The following is a 23,452-nucleotide window of genomic DNA, read 5'->3' as shown; positions in this document are numbered from 1 at the left end:
AGATACACCCAAGGTGAGTATGAACACTCTGGACACTGAGGCAAGCCTGTTGAATTTGAGGCCAGCCTGGGCTGCAGTGTAAGAAAGAACATGTCTCAAACACCCTCAGACAGCTAGATTTAAGGTACTCTCTTAATTGGTAAGAATCAGATCAATTATCAATATTGGAACCAGTGTCTAGCATAGAAAATACCATTTGGGGGGTTGTTTTGGAACACTGGGTGGAGTCTAGGGCCTCACACATACTAGGCAAATGCTCTACCACCGAGCCACACCACTCCTATCTTACACCATTTTTTTTTTGTGTTTCTAAGTGCTGTATAACAATGAGTAACTTGTTAAATTATTCAAAATAAATTTTCTTATTAGATTTTTTTTTTTAGGTAAAGAGAACACTGAGCTTTGTTCTGAGGAATGTTTCCATGAATGCCCAAGATGCTTCATTTGCCTCACTCCAGAAATGGCTGTAAAATTATTACAACCCAGAATAATTTTAGGAGTTAAACAATATATTTTAAGAGTTATAGGCCGGGCGATGGTGGTGCACACCTTTAATCCCAGCACTTGGGAGGCAGAGGCAGGCGGATTTCTGAGTTCGAGGCCAGCCTGGTCTACAGAGTGAGTTCCAGGACAGCCAGGGCTACACAGAGAAACCCTGTCTCAGAAAAAAAAAGAGTTATATACAACATGTAATGTCTACTAAAAGCACCCCTTTCTAACTTTAAGCTAATGCACTTAAAATGAGACCAAGCCTGTTGAGGTAGAAGAGAAGAAACACAACAAGAGAGCTGTTCCAGGGTATTACTCCTGCACTTAAGCACTTAGGATCCAACTGTATCAGAAAAGAACTTCACAATTAAAAATACCACTTGAATGAAAATGGAGAGCAAGCATCCGTGAGCAGGCTTCAAGCTCTAGTATTCTTTGTCTATATTAACCTCTCACACTCAGAGATGTAATAGCAAAAGTGCTTAGCTTTGCGGTGTCAAAGCTATACAAATCTAAGTAGCGTGACAGCACAAAACTGCTTTGATGTGGGTAAAATAATACATAGTTCATGCAAGATGAAATTTGTCTGAAGTGTTGGTCCTTGGGTAATCAATTCTGAACACTTGGAAAACTATGCTAATGAAGAAGTCAGGGAGGAAGAAAACTTAATTTTTTCAAAGAGTAGGAAATTTAGGGGACTTCTGAATGAGGAAAAAGCAAAATGAGTCTAACATCCAATTGAGTTGAAATATACAAATGAAAGAACATGCAGACATTGTCTTTCAAGATCTGATTCTTGCCAGGGTCTTGGGCCACAGGTGATCCATTGATTCTCTTTAGTGAATGCAATATAGAGTCTGCCCCCAGTAAACAAACAGACATATGTAGGAAGAGGAGGAGACTGTTAAGAGGAGGCAAATGCAAAGAAAGAAAGGAACCACTAATGTTTATTTTCTCCGAGACTGAAGAACTTTGTCCTCTTCCTACCCCACGAGAGTGTTTATGGGTCTTGAGCTGAGTAGCAAGGGCAGGTGTCTCTGCTGATACATAGTGATTTGTGAACAGCAGATGTACTGCTTCTTAGGTGTGTTATTTCCAGTTCTGTAATGCCGAGGTTGGAACTGCCCAGCCAGGGCCACACCATCTTGTAACTCTCTTCTAACTTTAATCACTAACAGTTAACTGTAATTATAATGATTTGATTCCCGGAACTAAAGTGATTCATTTTTCCAGATTCTTCTATGCTCCATTGTCCCCTAGTAAATGGCCAACCAGAAAAAGAAATGTTAACTGGTTACCCTATATTATATATTCTTAGAGAAAAGTGAGTGTTCCTCTTCTAGCACCTAAGGATTGCCAGTAGCTCTTCATCTCAGGATGAAACTTCATTCCCAAGTCCCTCCCTACGCTTGGGCTCATTCTTCATTGAGCTTTCAAAGATCTTGTCATACTGTGAGTTCATATGTTCAGCTGCCCTCCTGTGTCCTAAAGACACTGTTCCCTTGGAGTTATCCCCTGCCTCCAGCTTTTATACTTCTGTCCTTTCTTCCTCAGTAACCCCTAAATCCTTGGGGGCAGGGCTGTGGTATATATGTAACATTTAGGACGGAACATTCTTCATTCTCTTATTCTCTTCTCCTTGGCCAGTCTTGGATTTCTGTGTTGATCATCATGTATCTACTTTAAGCCGAGTTTCTCTGATGGGGGTTGAAAGATGCCTTAATCTATGGGTATAATGATATGTTAGGAGATTGTTTACTTTCAGGTCTATTTAGGAGAATACTAGCAGTAAGTTCTATCCTAGACTCTTTCATCTATCCTAATAGATGGTTCTTATCCTTATAGTAGTGACAGACATTGGTTTTATCTTGTGAAGAACATTTTAAATTCAAGCAAAAAGTGGTTGGTGACTCCCAAGCCTTTCATGTCACTATTGCACCAGCCATCAATGTCTTCCCCAGTTGGAGATTCTTGTAGCTTGCAAGGTTCCCAGCTGGGTAAAACTGATGATTGCATTTCTCACTCAGTAACATGCATAGCACCTTCCAGTACTCTGAAAGCTAGCCAGTAGAAATGTTAGCTTTGAATATTTAGATATGTTTCATCTGTAACACCCATCGAGGCCAGGACATTATAAGGGGCATTCAAGGGAGGAGAGATAGGATATACTGGTATAGTTAGATAGGAATTATGGGACAGAAAAAGATAAATTAGGGTAAAGGAGGAGACAGTAGAGGATGGAAACTGGGAGGATTTAGTAATACTAGTCTTGTCACAAAAAAAAAAAGCCATATGGAAATTATGATTGCTGAAGTTTCCTAAACTAGTATACATATATAAAAAGAATTAAAATGGATTTGCCTTATAACAGTCAACAGTGTCCCTACTAGACACCAGATGCTAACAAACAAGCAGCTTTTACTTTTACTTTTACTGATTACTTTTTCCAGTTGTTGGCAAGTGAGATCCCAGAGACAACCCTCTATGTGTTGCCTCCATCAAGGCTGTAATCATTGCTCTCGGTTGCCCTCAAGAGCCTGACAGTAAGACTCTATTTGCTGAAGTCACTACATACTTGAGTCCTGGAACATGGAGAAATCAAACTGGCACTGACCTTACATTCTTTTTAACTGACTCTTAGTGGTTGCCCCCAGCAATGGCAGAACAAAAGGAGAAAACTTTTTACCTCTTTCCTAAGCCCTTCTTCTAAAACCTGTAGGAAAAATGGCCCCAGTCTTCCCCATGCTGCTGTCTGTGGTATTAGTAACCTTGAACAAATCTATTACCTAAAAAGACAGTCTAGGTCAAAGTCTTCCTTGAAACCCAAACCCAAAGGCTTTCAGAACACTGGGTCTTTCTCACGCTAAGTATGTGTTCTACCACTGTCCCGGGGTTACTGACTTTAAAAAATTTCCCTACCGGTGAAATCTTGTTGCATCCTTGGGAGCTGTGCCCTATATGTTGCTTTTGGCATAGCCCTTGTGTTGTATGAAACAAACATTTTAAGCTTATAGTTTCATGAGGGAATTTGGGGAGCAGAGTACAGCCTCATTCTAAGGTATTAAAGGAGTGTTTTCAAAGGCCACCAGTGTTCCCGACTTACTCTGTTCTTGCTGCCTGTCAGACTCGGAGTGCTTTGCTGCCTGCTTTCAGTGCTTGTGTTTCTGAAGTTTGTGATCCATGGAAAGGGTCCAGAATGACATCAGTACCCCTAAACCATAGTTGGGTTTAACATTTTAATTCTCCTCTAGGTCATAATCCAAACTATGGAGAAAATCAGGATATTTCATCTCTATTTTGCAAAGTGCTTTAAATTTTCTCAAAACCTTTCTAACTACAAAATTAAGTGGACGTCAGAGACAGCCTCTGATCCAGTTGCCAGGGGACCCACATGAAGACCAAGCTGCACATCTGTTATAAATGTGCAGAAGGCCTATGTCTAGCCCAGGCATGCTCTTTGGTGCCTCAACCCCTGTAAGCCCCCCATCAACCCAGGTTGGTTCCCTCTGTGGGGTCCTTGACCCATCTGGCTCCCTCAGTCCTTCTCTCAACTTTTCTACAAGACTCCTTGAGCTCTGCCTAATGTTTGGCTGTATGTCTCTGCATCTGTTTCCATCAGCTGCTGGATGAAGCCTCTCAGGCTCCTGTCTGTAAGCATAACAGAATCATTAATAGTGGCAAGAATTGGTTCTTGCCCATGGGATGAGTCTCAAGTTGGGCCAATCCTTGGTTGGCTATTCCCCAACTCTCTGCTCCATTTTTGTCCCTGTGCTTCTTGTAGGCAGGAAACATTTTGGGTTGAAGGTTGAGTGGGTGGGTGACTCTGTTGTCTGTCTGGGAATCCTAGTCCTGCTGTGACTCAATTTGCCAGGGCTGGATAGTATCCATGGGGGAGGGGCTTCCCCTTGTCTGAGGATAAGAGAAGTGGGATAAGGGGAGATGGGGTTGTGAGGGTGGAACTGGGAGGAAAGGAGGGAGGGATTGCGACATGGATGTAAAATGAGTAAATAAATAAATCAATTAATGAACAAATCAGAAATCTAAAACAAGGGATTTGGATAACTAACCATTGATAAATGACAAATCACCTTTAAAAATTAAGTATATTTATTTCCCTCTCTTAAAGAAAATTTGAAATCACATAAAGAGTGGGTGAATGGCTCCAGTTGGTAAAGTACATACATCATCAGCATGAGGACCAGAGTTCAAATTCCCAGCACCCATGTAAAAAGCTTGGTGCAGCAGCATGCACATCTGTAACCAGGCCCTTGCAGGGAGGAAATGTGTGGAGACAAGTAGATCCCTGGAAGTCTTTGGTCAGCCAGCTTAGATGAAATAAGGAAGTGAGAGTCCCTGTCTCAAAAGTAAAATGGAAAGTGACCTAGGAAAACATCTGACCTTGACCTCTGACCTCCACATGCACATGCACACACACATACACACTGAAACAAAGGCCTACAATATGCACAAGCAGCATTTCAATGTGGAGACATAGGTCTTTGTGTTGAATGTAGAAAGAATGAATAACTCCCAAACTATTGCTGAGAAATAAGGTTCAACATGACACCTAATGTTGGATGTAGAGCTTCTTCACTTAGAGTAATGTTATGTTGTTTTGAGAAGATTTTGAAGCATTATGAACTTTGGTATATTTGATCAAGACAAATTTACCTATCTGTGAATTGGCAATATCCTTACAAAGGTTGGTAATTGGTTGTTAACTTATGATGACAAAACACCTGAAATAATCAAATCCTAAGTAAGAATATTCTTTCTTCTTCTTCTTCTTCTTCTTCTTCTTCTTCTTATTATTATTATTATTATTATTATATGTGATGGTGGTTGTGTGTGTGCTTGCACGTGTGCCAGGGTATGTGTGTGGAAGTCAAAGAACAATATTCAGGTGTTGGCTCTTGATGGTATATTTTTTTAATCTACTTTATTTGGGTTCTTTTTATTTCTACCTTCCTTCTAACCCTTATTCTACTCTAATCTCTTCCAACCCCCCTACACTGGGTAGGAAGAAAGAAGGGTAGAAGGGAAAGAGGGTGTAGGTCTCTTTAGACTACATACTGCTGATTAGGGTTGCTGGGTTCTTGGGGCAAGTCTATATAGTCAGGACATCTCCAACTTCTTGTCAGATTACAACAGCAGCAACCAGGAGCAGCCCCCTCCTCCTCTTTCTCTTCTTCTTCTTCCTCCTCCTCCTCCTTCTTCAGAGTCCTCCCCCTCAAGTCTGTCTCTAGGCTTTGGCATTTATACCCTCTCTAGATCTCCAGAGTCTTTAGAATTAAACTGTGCAGCTGGCAGAATCACACTCCTGCCAGGGCACCCATGAGACAAATAGTCAGCTGCTGTGGATAATCTGAGGCAGCTGGCGCCCCATGTCCCACAGGTGGGATTAAACCAAAAAAAAAAAAATGTTCCCTTAACATAACTGGGTTTTTAGAGACCAGAAGTCTCATTACAGGTGCTCTTCTTTCACCTCAGGTGCTCTAGCAGATTCTGTGGCAAGCACATCAATCCACTGCACCATCTGGCTAATCCAAAAGAATTGTTTTTAAGTCACAATCTAAGACTTTTCGGCCATAGTTACTTATTCCTGGTGCTTTGGGCCTATGGCAGCACCGGGGCAGAGGATGTTCATCTCACGGTGCCTATGAAGAGAAGAGTGGGCAAGGGTCTGGAATGTCAATTCAGGTGCCCACCCTCCAAATATGTCCCTTCCTCTGCCTGGGTTCCTCTTCTCAAAGGCATCCACAGAATAGGTACTGCATCTTGAACACTTGAGCCTTTAAGGGATATTTAATATCCAAACAACAGCTTGGGAAGGTTAATGGTTTAATGCTCATGTGGCCATAACAGTGAAAACAAATTAGGAAATATAGACTTTGGGGTCATACTTTCATAGGCTGAAAGATGGTTGATTGCCTATGCGGGTCTTGGTTTGGCTCTGCCACGGATATGCAGGGCCGGAGTTTTAGAGTCCTCTGCTCTCTAGCCTAAGATTCTGCCCAATTCAGGCATTTCTACTGCAGCAGCCCTGGCAGCAGGTGGCAGTCTTGCCCATGACTGAATTCTCTCGGTGACAGGAGATCACTTTTTCCACCTCATTCTGTCACTGATAGATAGTTCTAGAAATCAGGTTTTTACTAATTATGTTGAAGTGAATTCTTCTCCCAGAAATTCTCTTGCATGTTCCGTGTCTGCTTTCTGGACCTCTTCAATTTAGTCTTTATTCTTGTTTTATCTGAGATATTAAGCTGTCTGTTCACCCTGACATTAAACTCATTAGCTTTTGCAGTGCTTGGTGGACCAGCTGGCTCTTTCCATCAGGTAATAGTGTCTTGCTTTGTGGAGGAGCCTCACAGAATTGTAACTCCTGACAAACTGCTGCAGAACATAGGACTGGAAATGCTGCTCAGTGGAAGAACACTGACCCAACATTCTCAAGGCCCTGGGTTCTATTCCAAGCAGGGGGTATAAAAGAACAGCACATAAATAGATACTGAGGCAGATTTAGCATTTGCTTTCCTATTGGGGTGCTTTTCCATCTAATGAATTCTTTCTACCTTTTTCCTCCCTGCAGGACACCTCAGGAGGCTAATTGTGATTTAATACCTCACTCAGGTGCCCTTGCTTTTTTATCCTGGTTGATATGGGTTAATGGGAGACCTCTATAGAAGCTTTGAGAAGGGGTTGTGGGGAGGAGGGAGGGAGCAAGACAGGAAGGGAGGGAAAGATAACAGAAAAAGAGAGGCAGAGGCAGACAGACAGTCAGACACACACACACACACACACACACACACACACACACACACACGAGAGAGAGAGAGAGAGAGAGAGAGAGAGAGAGAGAGAGAGAGAGAGAGAGAGAGAGAGAAAATAAACTAGCCAAGGAGATATCCCACAGAGCCAGCCCCTAGTACCTGGTTCTTGTTAATTCCCTAGCCCTGTAATAGACCTTTATTCAAGTCCTCCTAGTTAACCCTTGGAGAGCGCAACCTCTTTCTCTGACACTGCGGTGGGCACACAGGAAGCACAAATAACACAAACACACTGAAGCATTTGAGCTGTGCAAGTGCAGGCCTCCTGAGTCTGCACGTGCAAACCTAGTTGACTTAAGCTCCTAGATCCATGATTTTGAACTTGGCCCCAGGGAGGTATTCCCAGTTGGTGTTGAGGACTTGTGACTGTTGGTTTTTATAATTAGCCTTCCTTCTCACCAACTAGCCAACAGTGTGCAGGTTTCGTGAAAGTGCGGTCTCCATCTCTATCCATGGAGAGGCAGTATAGCACCACGAGGAAAGCTGAGTTTTGGAGCAGAGAATGAAGTTTGAAGCAGAAGCCTTGCAACACTGAAAGAGAAACCTGAACTCTATGAACCTCAACTTCTTTATATACAGAGAGACAGAGATTGTTCATAGACCAAAAAAAAAAATCTTTATAGATAAAAAGAATGTCTGAAAGACATGTTTGTGAGTTTAGCAAAATATGTCTGCCAATCTCTTATGCTCTGTTTGACCCATAGTAGGGATTCAGCGAATGGTGCTTTCATACATAGAAAGATAGAAGGGGAATAACTATTTCAAAACGATCTGATGGGAATAAGGATCCCAGATGAACTATACGATCTGACAATGGAAGAAGCACAGACCACCTACGAATGGTATGGAGTGAGCAGAGAGTAGGCAGGAGAATGTTCCCTCAGTCCCAGAAAGGGCAGAATAATCTTAGTGGGGATGGTAAGCATTTGAAAAGATATGAGTGGGACCTTTCTTTGTAATCCTGATTGTCTCCTTGAATCTTTGTCTCTCCTGATGAGTTTGTTCATTGAGCACTTTCTGTCTTCTCTTTTCTACTCCCAACACACACACACACACACACACACACACAGAGAGAGAGAGAGAGAGAGAGAGACAGAGACAGAGACAGAGACAGAGAGAGACAGAGAGAGAGAGACAGAGAGAGAGACAGAGAGAGAGACAGAGAGACAGAGAGACAGAGAAACAGACAGAGACAGAGAGAGGCAGAGAGAGAAATTTTCAGAATTCCCCACCTCTTTGCCAAGGTATAGTTTTGTTGTATGGATTAGTCCTATTTGTTTCTTAATTCATTAGTTCCTGCTTCCATATTTATTACAATACTAGCACCACTTTCCTCATGACAGTTGATGCTTTATTAGTTGGTTTTGTTCAAACCTTAATAATTTGTCTTGCTTCTGCTGTAGTTGTTTTTCAGAAGGAGTCTTTATTGTCTGCATTCTTTAGATAGCCTGAAATTTTTGTTTAGACTTCTTTTCAACACAATAATTATTTAGGAAGAAATTCTAAAATGTCCATGTTATCATTTCTAACTGCAATGAGAGAATACCATAGGTACAAAACCTTTGTTTAAGTTTGATATGGAGTCCAGGAGGCCTGGGGTGCTCTGTTTTGCATAGGATTGCTTCAAACTCCAAACTATCTGCCTTGCAAGAATATACTACTGCACATAGATAGAAGAAGCATGTGTTTGGATTTGCTAAACAATTCAGTGTTTTCATTTTCTGGTTGTAGGTAATGTTACATAAGGGCTTTACATCGAGTTTGGTTACCTTGTTGCTAAGCCACAAAATTAGAGGGCAAATTAAAGTCTTCTTTTATTACATTTTTTCTTCATTTTTAGCTCCTTGCATTTCAGTGTGTCGCCCTTGTGAAATGTTTTATAAATAACTGTGGACATCTTGTTTGTACATCAGTTTTTTTTTACCTTTTGTAAAGAGTTTCTCATCTCTTCCTTGAACCTGGTCTGTCCTGGTGTTAAACATGAGTTTTAAAATATCGTTTGACTAGGAATACAGAGGCTCTCAAGGGTGAGAATGGCGACTCAGCACCACGGACAGCTCCCCATGCCGCCCAACTTACCCTTCTTGGCAAAGGTTCCAGGTTAGAATAGCGCAATGGAGAATCACCTGCAAAAAGGAGAATTGGCTTCTGTTTTTTGTGTGAGATTTAATCAAAAGTTAATAGACCTTCAGAGATGTTGTGGCTTGAATGTGAACTGTCCTACATAGGCTGACCTGTTTGATGACTTGGTCTCCAGTTGATGGTTCTCTTAGGGAAGGCTATGGAATCTTGTTGGACAAAGTAAGTTATTGGAAGTGGGCCTTGAGCTTACACACCCTGGCCACACCTGCTATCCCCTCTCTGCTTCCTGAGAGTGGACACACTGTTACTGGCCAGCCACGTTTCCTTCCATCAGACTGTCCTTGCCCACCCACCACCTTGTCTTCTCTGACGGTCTCCCTCTGGAACCTTCAACTAAAGTAAATCCTTTATCTGCTAGGTTGCTTTTGTCAGAGTATCTTACCCCAGCAAAGAGAACATAACGAAGACACAAAACCAGGAACTGTCCAAAGCAGAGTGTTTATTGTGTGTCTTTAGCATCAGTGTCCTGCTGGGTAAGAAAACCTTATGACAAGGCGTACCTCATGCTATTTTGGCTGAGGTGCACTTTTATAAATGTATCCAGTTAGGATGTGAGGGCAATCTGGATGCAACCCTATTAACACGTTGATCCTGGCGTTGGTTCGGTTTTTCTAGTTGGTTAGACAGGTGTCCCTTTGCTCTTCATGTATAGCCCTCTTGAAGCTATACATGAAGAAGAGGATGGCCTTCCTTCCCTAATAGGAGGACTGGTCTTTGGTCAAGAGCATATATAGCTGTGCTTCCCTGCTAGAGCTTCCAAACAAGCCTCAGATTTATCCAATCAAATTTTCTCCTGGTTCATCATTCGTCAAACATGATTCTGATTATAAATCAGCGTCCCACATAAATGCATCTGTGTTAAAGGAGTGTTCAGTGTATAATACCAATAATAACAGTTCACTTCGGGTGACTACAGAAAGTTCCAGGACAATGCATTACCCTGCTTCTACACAACTAGTGTGATGATGAGTCCCCCTCCAGAGACACCATCCCTTTCCGGTGTCAGTTACATCTGTAAGGTTGAGAATTAGAACTTAAAATGTCACAGCTTTGCTCCACTAGTTGCTACATAGCCTTCTTCCCGTGAGCTCCACCATGAGCACTCTAATGTCATGCTGTTCTTGTCATAAAAGCCTGACAGAAGGGCCAGAGAGCCCTGCGATGCTTCAACCAAATCCCCATCTCCCAGTTCCCACATTCCCACTGACTGGCTAGCTGACTCACACTGTCCTAAGTATAACAACTCCTGAGTGCCTGGTGGGATGGAAGGCTGGCACATTCAAGCAGCAAAGGAGGTATTCAAACCTTTGCTTAAATCCTGGGAGAAAACTTTTGGCTAAAGGAAAGTATCTTTTAACAAATATTTGTGCTTGACTAAAGAAGAGCGAACAAAACAATTAATATACGAGTATGATTATCTGTCTTCTCAACTAGTAACAGCCCAGTTATTTGTTCTTTCTTTTTTTTTTTTTGAATTGGATACTTTCTTTATTTACATTTCGAATGTTATCCTCTTTCTCGGTTGAGTATTTGTTCTTATCATCCAGATTTAGCACAGACTAAGCCTTGAGCAAAATGACAGAGGGCATCCAAGGATCGCTCTGAAATAATTGGAAGGCCACCAAAACTCCGGACAGTGGCTGCCAGAAAGGCATATAAGTACTTTTCTTCTATCTGATCACGATGAAGGCAGCTCTGCTTTCCTTAAGGTAATTCCTTACATATTCATTGCCCCCAAAAAGCTATCCTCATTTTTTTGTGAAGACTGTTTCTCTATGAAGTCAAATGGTCCCAGTAGTTAGTCAGTGCTATTACACACACACACACACACACACACACACACACACACACACAGAGAGAGAGAGAGAGAGAGAGAGAGAGAGAGAGAGAGAGAGAGTGTGTAGGAATGAAGACAAACAAAGATCACATTTACAAAGCCCTTCACTGGACACCTAGTCTGCCATTTCCTAATATTTATTGTGTTTTCCTTCTTTGCAGTTCTTGGTCTCCTGACACTAGTTGTGGGAATTCAGGGATTCATATAGCCTGCAGAAAGTGACTGTTGATGTTCTCTGTGAGGTCTCTGTGTAAAGATGATCTTTTCAAAACCATGAAATGAGTCAGCGGCAATAGCAGGAGGAGAGTGAGGTCTCTGTTAGAAGCTAGCTGGCACACAGAGTTCTGAGGGAAATCCCTGGCTTCAAAAGCACGGGGTTTGCCTTAGTTACATTAGAACAGGAGGGTAGGAGACTGGAAGCCCCGGAGAACAGAACTGGTCTGATTTCCTATCTAGAATCCCGAGGACTACCTCTACACAGACACAGACACTCAGACAAACAGTCACTCATACATACATACATACATACATACATACATACATACATAAAACATACAGACACAGAGACAGACAGAGACAGAGATCTCACAGAGCTCTGCCCCTCACAAATGGGTTCATTCATTCATGGGTTCATTAGTTGTGTCAAAAAATACCTCCATCAGTACAGTATCCAGTGATTCAGCAGCGTGTCTTAGCCCTACTTCTGTTGCTGTGTCTGAGACAGGATAGGTTTATTTTCAGGAGTGCCTTTGGGTGAGGGTCTTCTTGCTGGTGGGGATTCTGCAATGTTCTGAGGTGGCACAGAGCATAACATGGCAAGAGGCACAAAGTTAAGAAAAAAAGCCCAATTAACTTTACAAAAATGTCACTGGTGTTTTATAGAGCTTGTGTTTGGTGGATGGCCCTGGGGAGTGCATTCTTACCTTTCTATATCTCAAGTCTTTATCCTCCCCTGCACCCCCCTCTCCCTCTTCCCCATCTCTGTCTCTCTGTCTCTGTCTCTCTGTCTCTGTCTCTCTGTCTTTCTCTCTCTCTCACATGCACACAGAACACAATTTATACCACTTTAATTTTACTTGTAAGAAGGTTTGCTTCTGTGGGGATTAGTCTACGTAACAGTTTTCTCATTAGAGAAACTAAATGACAAGGAAAACACAACCAATTTCCACCCACTCACCCTCCCCCCCAACCATACCCACTGTAATAACGTTAACACAATGAAACAAAACAGAGCAAGAACATATGAGTTTGTTTCATCCTCCCATCTGTAATTCGGGGTTCACCTCTTTTTTTTTATTTTACCTGTGTAATCGTTTGCTTCCATGTATGTAGGTTCACTGCTGCTTCATGTCTAGATGGCCTCAGTGTGGAGTGGAGAGCTCCTGCATGAACTGCCTCCTTCCATGTTTTCTTCTTTTAAATTATTTTATTTTAATTTCTCTTCTCCCATGGCTTCATCACTATGACTACATTACCCCAAAGGAATTCCAATTTTCAGTCCTTTGATTGACCCCACTACCTCCTTCCCCCACGTCATTGTCATTGTCTTGACACTAGGAAGGGAACCTGGACCTCTTGCATGCTAGGGTAGAGCTCTACCCCTGAACAGAGCTGTACTCACTCCTCTATACTTGTCTTAGCCCAGGATAGACTTGAATGCTTCAGCCTCTGGAATTGCTGGGCTTATAGCCTGCACCACCAGGCCTAGCTCAATGATATCCATATTATGTTAAGGTCAACATTCATCTCCTTATCAGCTATTTACATTTTCCCAGAGTCTATAAATCATGGTATCTGTGAAACTGTCCTGTCGTGATGCTGAAATCTCCGTGAAGCTATTTGCCCCATATCCACGATAGAGTGGGCCCCTGATGTAGCTGAGAGATGCAGCAATCAATTCCCCCCTCCCCCCCAAACACCTCGCACCCACGCATCAGGCAGCAGTAGCTTTCCAGCTGTGACAGAGGAGACCCACCTCTGGCTGGGTGGTCTCCCTATGCTCCTTCTGAGGGACATAACAGAGCTGGTGACAAGTGTGCAGTGCATTTCTTGAGGCCATTGGCATATTGTCCTTGACCATCCTTGGATGTGTCCAGTGGGACTTGGACAGCTTGATGGCTTATCCCAAGCTCTAGCTTGATTTAAAGCAGATAATAGAGGCAAAAGCCCTCTGCAGCTTGGGGGGACTGGAGATGCAGATGTTCCATGTAGGGAGTTTTGGAGGCTGAAGCTTCTGATGAATGTGTCTCTAATAGGTAGCTCCAGGCTATGGGGTTTGTTAGAAACATTTTTTTTTTCTTTCTCTAGATTCTTTTGTACTTTCTGCAATAGACATGTATCAATAAAACATGTGATGCAGTTCAGAAATTGTTGTCTCATGCTGCTTTTGTGATACTTCTGATTGATGGAAATCTAGGCCTGACTCCCCAAGCAAAGTGGATAGCATTCATTCTGATAAGCATTCTTACTTTTTAATTCATTCTAAGAATGTTTAAGTCATGTATTCCATGTGATTAAATCAAGAGACTCGGAGACTGGATGAATATTCTGATTACTTCCTGGTAGCCGCCTAGGCCCATTACACTTTGAAAATGGAGATGATACAGTCATGAGGGCTGGGGATGTGGCTCTGTGGATAACACCATGTATGGTGGGAGAACAAAGACCTAACTTCAAATCCTTACCACCCTTGTAAAAGGCTACACATGGCCTGCATGTGTATTTGCCTGCAGCACCCAGTGATGGGAGTTAGAGGTAGGTTACCCATGAGAGCTCATAGCCAACAAGCCCAGCTGATTCAGCAAGCTCCTGGCCCACTAAGAGACCTTATCTCAAGATGCTAAGGCAGAGAAGCATAGAGGAAGACCCTCAAGACATCTTCTGGCTTCTGTGTGGACATATACCTGCACACTCATGTGCATGCACACAGAACAAACACAAATTAGTTAACAATTAATTACAATGAGAATTAATTAATTACAAAAGCCAAGATGCTTTCTTTTAAAATAGAACATCCAGGTTCTCTTAGTCCCTCAAGCTAGCCATATTCTTAGGCTTTTTAGATTTGTATTATAGACAAATGAGTGGTCAGGGTTCTTTTTACTTGCAACCTCTTTGGAAAGCATCTACTTTATGTTCACATTACAAGTTGCTAAATACAGGCACATGACCTCAGGGGCAGGCATATACAATTTTGCCTCTTTTCCCTTGAGAAAAGAAACTTATCTATCCTGGAATCTAGCTGGGGCTTGAAATTAACAAGTGTGCATCCACAGACACACAGACTTGAGGGAAGCAATATTAGGGAATTTTCAAGACTGAACCAAAGGAAGCCTTGGAGTGTCTGCTTCTACTGTCTCCAAATTCAGCCTGAGAAGTCTGTATAGCTAACCTGCTGGATGACGAGAGGTTGGTGGAGAGAACTGGGGTATCTTAGTTTAGGGTTTTACTGCTGTGAACAGACACCATGACCAAGGCAACTCTTATAAGGACAATATTTAATTGGGGCTGGATTACAGGTTCAGAGGTTCAGTCCATTATTATCAAGGTGGGAACATGGCTGCATCCAGGCAGGCATGGTGCAGAAGGAGCTGAGTTCTACGTCTTCATCTGAAGGCTGTTAGTGGAAGACTGACTTCCAGGCAGCTAGGAAGAGGGTCTTAAAGCCCACACCCATAGTCACCTACCTACTCCAACAAGGCCATATGTCCTAATAGTGCCACTTCCTGGCCCAAGCAGCTATAAACCATCACACAGGACTTCCAGCCAAAAGCCCGTCATGTGCACAGAGCTTACTGTTCTTCTTTACTCTCTGTGGCTGTGATAAACACCATGACCAAAAGCACCCTGGAAAGGCATGAGCTCATTCATTTTATAGGTTCTACAGTCTATCACCGAGGAAAGCCACAGCAGGAGCTTGAAGCAGAAACCATGGAAGAACGTTTTTTACTGTCTTGCTCAGATTCCTTTACTATACAACCCATGCCTGCCTGCCTAGGGATGGCATCACTCACAGTGGGCTATATCAATCAGCATTACCCTTCTACACCAATCAGCAATTAAGAAAATGTCTCCTAGTCATGGCTACAGACTACTCTGATCAAGGCAATTCTTCAGGTGAGGTTTCCTCTTTCCAGATGATTTGTGTCAAGTTGATAGGTGACGCTATGAAACTCACCTTCCATACAACACAGGTGGATAACATATGGGTGTCATGTGATGTGTGTGTGTGTGTGTCTCTGTGTTCTGTGTATTCTGTGTGTGTCTGAGCCTGTGTCTATGTGTAGGTCAGAGGAAAATGTTGAGTGTCCTATTCTACCATTCTGTGCCTTGAGCCTATGAGACAGTCTTTCACTGAAAATGGAAATCAGCTGGTGCCAAGCAAACCCCAGTAATCCTCTTGTCCTTAGACCTTGGAGTTACAGGTACCTGTGGTTGTTGTGTCCCCTGCCTAAGCTCCAGGAACAGGCTGAGCGATACAGACCCCACCCAGCTTCCCTTGAATCCACAGATAAAAACCACAGACACACATAGTTGTTCAATTCCAACTTGCCTCTTCATCTCAGTTTCTGGATACTACTTATCTCCCACCTGGAGAAGCATGCTCTTATCAATACTTTTAGCTCCGCCCCTCTCCACCTGGCTTCTTTGTGCCAGGTGGATATGGTTAGCTTTTCTCATGGGTACTGGGATTCGAACTGAGGTCTTCACGCTTGCACAGACAATCCCTCTAGCTGTCAAATTCTGGTTCTTAAAAGAAGGTTGGTGAGTGAATTTGGATGGAGAATGCTGAGGGGCAGATCCATAGAGAAGACCACATCTAAAGAGGGCAGGAGTGGTTATATGTTAAGATGGTGGATGAACATTGTCGATTATAACTAGAATATATTTTCATTTCAGTTATAGGCAATATATCCAAAGTCAGAAAGCCAGTGTTCTGTTTTTTTTTTTCTGGGCAAAGATTATTGCAGAAGCTATAGAACAGAGTGTACTACTGATCTTAAAAATTAATCCTAAAGTTCAATTGAGAACAAGGAAGATTGCAGTTCATAATTTACGATGGGGAGCATTTCAGAGTTGATTTGGTAAGAGGATTCATTAAGCCAGTATCAAGCCATGCCATTTTAATTGTCGCATTTAAGTATCTTTAATTCTGATTTTTTTTAATTAGCAGAAGCAAATAAAGAGAGTCTCTTTCTACCCGTGGGGAATCGTGCTTCTTTATTTCAGGTGATTTCTAATTTGTCCTAGTGATGCAGCCATTCTGATAAACACAGTGATTACCAACATATTGTTAATTTCCTGAGATGTCCACCCACTGCCTCAGTGTTTGCTCTTATACGATCAAATGGGGCAAAGGGCACAAAACCGCATAATAAGTATTGATGACTTCTGGGAAAGCTAGGCACGGGAAGTGTCAGACAAAGCATGATGAAAAAAAATTATTTCAGTGCTGGAAGAGGCTTTATTGATCGTCTATCTACGTCTTCCTCTCTGTGTCATACATGTGCATAGGCATACATTCCCACAACCTGGGTATTAAATGTCAGCCAAAGGTCAGTGTGGTAAAGGCTTCATCCCTGAGGTGGGGCTACTTGCGAAAGATTCCTTTTAGAAGAAAAAGTTTAGGAAGACATTTGAGGTAACTGGAGGCATGTCCTTGAATGGGCTAAGAGTCCCCGTGCCTTCTCTGTTGTATTACTTCAGAGTAGCCACAATAGGTGGCTGTGTCCCACCGAGTATTCCTACTGTGATGGACTGCTGCCTCAGACTTGAATCCAGAGGGCCAAGCCATGCACTAAATCTATAATTAAGTTGACTGTGACAAGTGTTTTGTCACAATGATAGATGCTAACTAATATGGACACACAAACACACACACACACACACACACACACACACAGCAAGACACATAGGGTACTAATAAAGATCACATCTGTGTCTTTTATATTTCAGGTATGACTTATAATATTTTGTATTAGCTTATTTAACACTGAAAGCAATCCTGCACACTAGATTTTCTTACTGTGTGCTATGCTGTTTGTTTATAAGATAGAATCTCCCAAAGCCAAGGCTGGCCTTGACTTAGTTTTGTAGCCAAGGGTGACCTTGAACTCCTGATCCTCTAGCCTTTTCCTCCCCAGTGCTTGAATTTTAGATATGTATTGCCACACCCAGCTGCCACCTCTTCTTACAGTAGCTAGGGAACCCAAAAAAGTGCATACCAACACCACACAGGAATCAGAAGGTCAAACAGGATGCTGTCTGAGCCGTGACTTCCTCTGGAGATGCTGGCTGTCCTTCTGCCTCACCCTAAACCCATGATCAGAGGCCTTTAGCAGCTCTCCTCACAGCACTTTCCTGGTTCTAGCCTCAACTCCATCTTGGCTGGCTACTCCAAGTAGCTCTGGATGGCACTGGTGAGCCAGGCCCTTGACTGGCTGCAAGCGTGGAGTTCAGAGTTCTAGTTTACCCTCAAATGACTTTTGTTTGTTTTTTATTTTATCTTATTCAGGTTCTATGCCAGAACAAATGATCTTCTTCCAAAGAATGGAACATCTACCCACTTAGTGTTTTCTTTCAAAGTATTTATGAATACCCAGTAATGTTGAGTAAGTACTCAGTAGTTTCCTATTAATTCTTCTCTAACTAAGTCATGAGAGGGCAGGGACCTCACTGGTTGTATGCACTTGCTGGACCTACAGAGATTCCTATCATGACATAGGAGCTCATTGTAGGGCTCAGTGCTCAGCTTCCCACCACTGTAACAAAGCACCCGAGTTCATCAATTTATAAAAAGTAAGGGTTTATTTAGGGCCCCAGTTCTTGGGATTCCAGACCATGGTACAATGTACCTTCATCTGAATGACAATAGTGGGTGATCCATGACAGAGCAAAACTGCTCACATCATGGCTGAAGTCCTCTAGATTCCCTATGACCTGAAGATGTCCCACTAAGGCCCCACCCTTCAAAGGTTCTACTTCCTCTCGTAGCACTATCCTGGGTTACAAACCTTAGACACACAGGCCTTTGGGAACTATTTAAGATATGAACGATGGCAAATACTCTTTGGGGATTGGGACTTAGTCTCCCCCTGGGGTCAGGAGAACTGGAGTGAAGACTCTTTAGCCAAGTTGCAGAATAAAAAGAAAATTCAGTTCGGTAGCTCTAAGTTCAACATGAGCTGAATGGCTCAGGATCATCAAGCTCTAGCACCAGTTGGAGCCCAGCCACATTAGTTTCTGATTTTGGTGACTTGCTCACCACCCTAAACCTCACTTGGTTTTTCACTTGAGAAGGAGCAGAGCTTGGGTCTTGTCTCTGGCTTGGTCAGGAAGGGAAGGCAGTGAGAAGATGGTGTATCACCAAGGCTTGGGTCTGCCTAAGCACAGGGCACCAAGTCTGACTTGTGCTCTGAAAGTTGTTCTGGGGAAAGGTCTGAGGACCAAGGCAACTTAGAAAAGGAAAAGGCAATTTGGGGCTTACAGTTTCAGAGGGTTTGAGTTTGTGATCATCATGGTAGGAAGCGTGACAGATAGCTTGCAGGCATGATGCTGGGAAATTGCTCATATCAAGACACAAAGCAGAGAGGGATTGGGCACTGGGCACAATGTTGACTTTTGAAACCTCAAAGCCAGTGATATATTTCCCACAACAAGGCCATGCCTCCCCGAACTAGGACATGCTCCCTAATCCTAATTCCAAATAGTTCTACCAACCATGAGCCTATGGGTGCCATTTTCTTTCAAACTACCTTACCCCTGTGCCTCTTTAATGAAAAGAATTATACTTACCTTAGCTCCCAGGATTCAATGATGCAATATACTCCCCTACTCTCACCTTGTACATTTCAGCATATTTCTTGGACTGTTTTGGTTTGATTTTTGTGTGTGCAATGCTCTATGCTGCATAATTGTAGAGAATGCTCTATGCTACACAATTTCCCAGTGAGTGTTTTTCCATACAATATTTATTTCTATGCAGTCTGTAATAAACCAAGTGGCAAATAGAAATATTGGAGGAAGGACTTTAATAGTATTTTTTCAAATTTGTTTATTTGCAGAATTTTCTTTCACCTGTCTGTTTGGTAGAGCATACGTTCTTTTTGTATTACAAAACTTTTAATTTATTTTTCCTTCTTATTATTTTTGAAATTAACATCTTTTTGATAGTTTCATACACAGATGCTATGGGGTGTGATCAAATTGATACCCATTACCCATGTACCCTCCTCTCACTCCTGTTGACTTGTTCCATGCTTTCCTATGTTCAGTTCATATCTTTTCTTTTAGCCCACTGAGTTCAATAAACTTTGCTAGCATCAGCAAGGGTGAAGTGTTGTTTACCAGGGCATGGGCCACTTACCAATGGTTACAGCACTGAAGAAAACAGTACTCCCTACCTACCCCAGCAACTATTAACTACCAGTAGCACTTCAGAAATGGGTTGAAACTTCTGAGCTCCCCCCTCCACTCCCCTGTTCATGATGGACTGTTGAAGGGCCTAGTGTCTTACAGTATTTTATTGGTCCCTGCAGCTGCTGGGTGAACTTAGGGTCTATAGAAAGTACTTTGAGAAATACTGCTTTGAACAAGGACACGCAGTCCTGACACATCCAACGTATGATGTTAAATGTTGGATGTGTGTGAGAATTATTAGTTCAGTTTTAAAGTGCTGCTGAGCAGGCATGAAGTTTGAGCCCCACAATAAAGTGAGATGTGGGATGGGTGTGGCTGAACATGGTGGCATTCACCTTTGGTCTGCTACCTAGGGGTTTAGCTGGGGGCGGGGAGGTGGGGGCAGAGGGCAGAGACAGGTGGATTTCAAGCTAGTCTGGTCTATATTGCAAGTTGCAGGCCAGCCAGAAATAGGAACACAGAGTGTTCTGGCTCTAAACCACCACCACCATCACCATCACCAAAGCAGCAAAAAGCTAGGTATGGTGGTGGCTGGCTCTTATACCCCCAGTACTGGGAAGGGAGGCAGAAACAAGTGGATCTCTTGGGTTCTCTGGCCAGTCAGCCTAGCCTAATTGGTGAACTCCAGGCCAGTGAGGCAAAACAAGGTGGATAGATAGCTCCTGAGAGTCATGCCAGAGAGTGATTTCTGGTCTACACATCTGTGCACACATCTGTGTATGTACCCTCAGGAGCATTCATGCACTTGTGCATGCTTGTACGCATACACACACACACATGCACACTCACATAACACATGTACACACACACACACACACACACACACACACGCACACACACACACACACACACACACACACACACGCGCGTGCATGCGCGCGCGCACGCCAAAGAGGACTGGGGTGTACTTGGTTGTGGAGCATAAGATAAGCATGCTTGAGGCCCTGGGCTTGATCCCAGCACCCCAAAATCATCAGAGAATACCAGACAACCCAGTAAGCTTGAGGAAAGCAACGTGTGCTCCATCCTCACCAGCTAACTGGTGATTACAGTGGGATTTCAGCCACGACGTCATATGTTTTACTTTGAGTCAGACATACACATCCATATACACAGAGACATGCAAACGCACAGACACGTGTGCATACACATACACAAATAAAATTAAAAAAAATATTATTACTCTTTTCTTAGTGAAATCAAAGCCAGAAAGACTGAAATTTGTAAGCTGTGAGGTAGATACTGTGAGGCCCCAGAAAGGGAGACAGGGAAGGTGGGAGGAAACACAGAAAGCAGGGATGGGTGAGTATGACCAGCCTGTTCTGCTTTCTCACTTTTACAAAGTATCAGAGAATCATGGCTCTGTCAGCTCTTTCCTCAGCAACAGGTGGAATTTCATGATAAGAACTGATTGTTGGGATTGATGTCAGGAGAGGACTAACACTGAGGTTTGTCACTCAGAGTTCTGCTCAGAGGCAGAACTGCCCCATATGGGGTCTGGAGTGTAGGGAATGCCCTCTGAACTGTAGAGAAACCCAACTCTGGATGGGGGTCAGTTTTCCCTGCTAGGCCAAATCTCAGAGCTGATGAAGGGACCTAGCCCAAAGGTCAAGGTTTCTTCTGTGTGTGTTTATCTTACCTGGCTAGCCTCCTGCCTCAGACATGGACTCTTCAGGGTACCAAGACAGAAGCTGGGATGTTGCAAGATACTATCCATTAGCTTTGAGGCAGTGAGAAGCCAGTGATTGGAGGGGAGAGAGGTGGAGAAGCTAAGGGAAGTGAGGGGCAGAAAGGAGCCGCGGATATTCCGATGGCTTTAGACATATTTCTGGTGTTTTGGAAAGGTTAGAAATATTGGGATAAGACTTTATCATTGTAAATTGGCATTATGTAATTGGGAATTTTATATACATAAAGATATTTGTTTAACTATTTAAGAATCATGCTTTTCCAGGTATTTGGGTGCCGAGCAGGAACATGGGACTCTCGCCATTACAGAGTCTGTGGCAGGGTGGAACTCTTTCCTAATTATTACCCACTACTGGGAACAGAAGATGAATGAGACACCCTCTCTGTCTGCTAGGGGCTCTCAGTTTCCACACAAGCACACACTGATGCCTCATATATCTCCAGGCTCTAGACATGGCAAATACAAGAATATTGCATTCCGTGTCTACCTAACATCTTTTCCTCAAACCATGAACTCTGAGACAAACGTTGCCTGGAAGTAGCCCTTTCTGTGACATTCTCCTCAGGAATGGATGGTTGCTCTCCTCTGGATGGACTACAATGCTGCCCTGGCGGCTTCCCCACCAAGCTCGTGCTCCACGGCTCAGACACCATTGTTTCGTCTCTTTGTGTCCTTGGGTAATTCGTCCACAGAGATATAGTTTTAATCAAATTGTTACTGTTACTTGACAAAGAAGGAAAATTGGACTCAACACAGAAGAGGGCTTTCCCTTACAGCTAGTCCATGGCAAAATCTAGGAGTTTGTCTGCTCCCTTATCTCCAGTCTTTCCCCATTTGACTTCCCTCCATGCTGATGTCCTGTAAGCTGATAGCTGAGGGGAAGTGGGAGTGGGAGAAGCAGCCTATTTCATGTGCTTGGCAGTCAGAACTGGCCAGAGCCTTTGACAAACAAGATTCCCAGATTAAAGAGTGCCCACCTGACTCTTGAAAGGATTTCCTTACATGCCGGGGAATCCTCTGGGTATATGCCCAGGAGTGGTATATCGGGGTCCTCTGGAAGTATCATTCCCAGTTTTCTTTCTTTTTCTTTCTTTGTTTTATTAGCATTGTTTTATCAATCCAAATTTATTGGCACAAATAACAAAGCATTTCATAGTCTAGTTATATTCAAGGAATAATCATGTATAAAATAATTGATATTGTTCCTTCACAACTCTCTCTCTCTCTTTTTTAATTTATTGATATATTTATTTACATTTCAAATGACTTCCCCTTTTCTGGACCCCCACTCCCCGAAAGTCCCATCAGTCCCCTTCCCTCCCCCTGTTTTCCCACCCAACCCTTCCCACTTCCCTGTTCTGATTTTGCTCTATACTGCTTCACTGAGTCTTTCCAGAACAAGGGGCCACTCCTCTGTTCTTCTTGTACCTCATTTGGTGTGGGGATTATGTTTTGGGTATTCCAGTTTTCTAGGTTAATATCCACTTATTAGTGAATGCATACCATTATTCATCTTTTGAGTCTGGGTTACCTCACTTAGTATAATGTTCTCCAGCTCCATCCATTTGCCTAAGAATTTCATGAATTCATTGTTTCTAATGGCTGAATAGTACTCCATTGTGTATATATACCACATTTTTTGCATCCACTCTTCTGTTGAGGGATACCTGGGTTCTTTCCAACTTCTGGCAATTATAAATAGGGCTGCTATGAACATAGTAGAGCATGTATCCTTATTACATGGTGGGGAATCTTCTGGGTATATGCCCAGGAGTGGTATAGCAGGATCTTCTGGAAGTGAGGTGCCCAGTTTTCGGAGGAACCTCCAGACTGATTTCCAGAGTGGTTGTACCAATTTGCAACCCCACCAGCAGTGGAAGAGTGTTCTTCTTTCTCCACACCCTCTCCAACACCTGCTGTCTCCTGAATTTTTAATCTTAGCCATTCTGACTGGTGTAAGGTGAAATCTCAGGGTTGTTTTGATTTGCATTTCCCTAATGACTAATGAAGTTGAGCATTTTTTAAAGATGTTTCTCCGCCATCAGAAGT

Source organism: Apodemus sylvaticus, chromosome 12 (genome assembly GCF_947179515.1).
Source record: "Apodemus sylvaticus chromosome 12, mApoSyl1.1, whole genome shotgun sequence".
Lineage (NCBI taxonomy): Eukaryota > Metazoa > Chordata > Mammalia > Rodentia > Muridae > Apodemus > Apodemus sylvaticus.
This window is presented reverse-complemented; position numbering follows the sequence as displayed.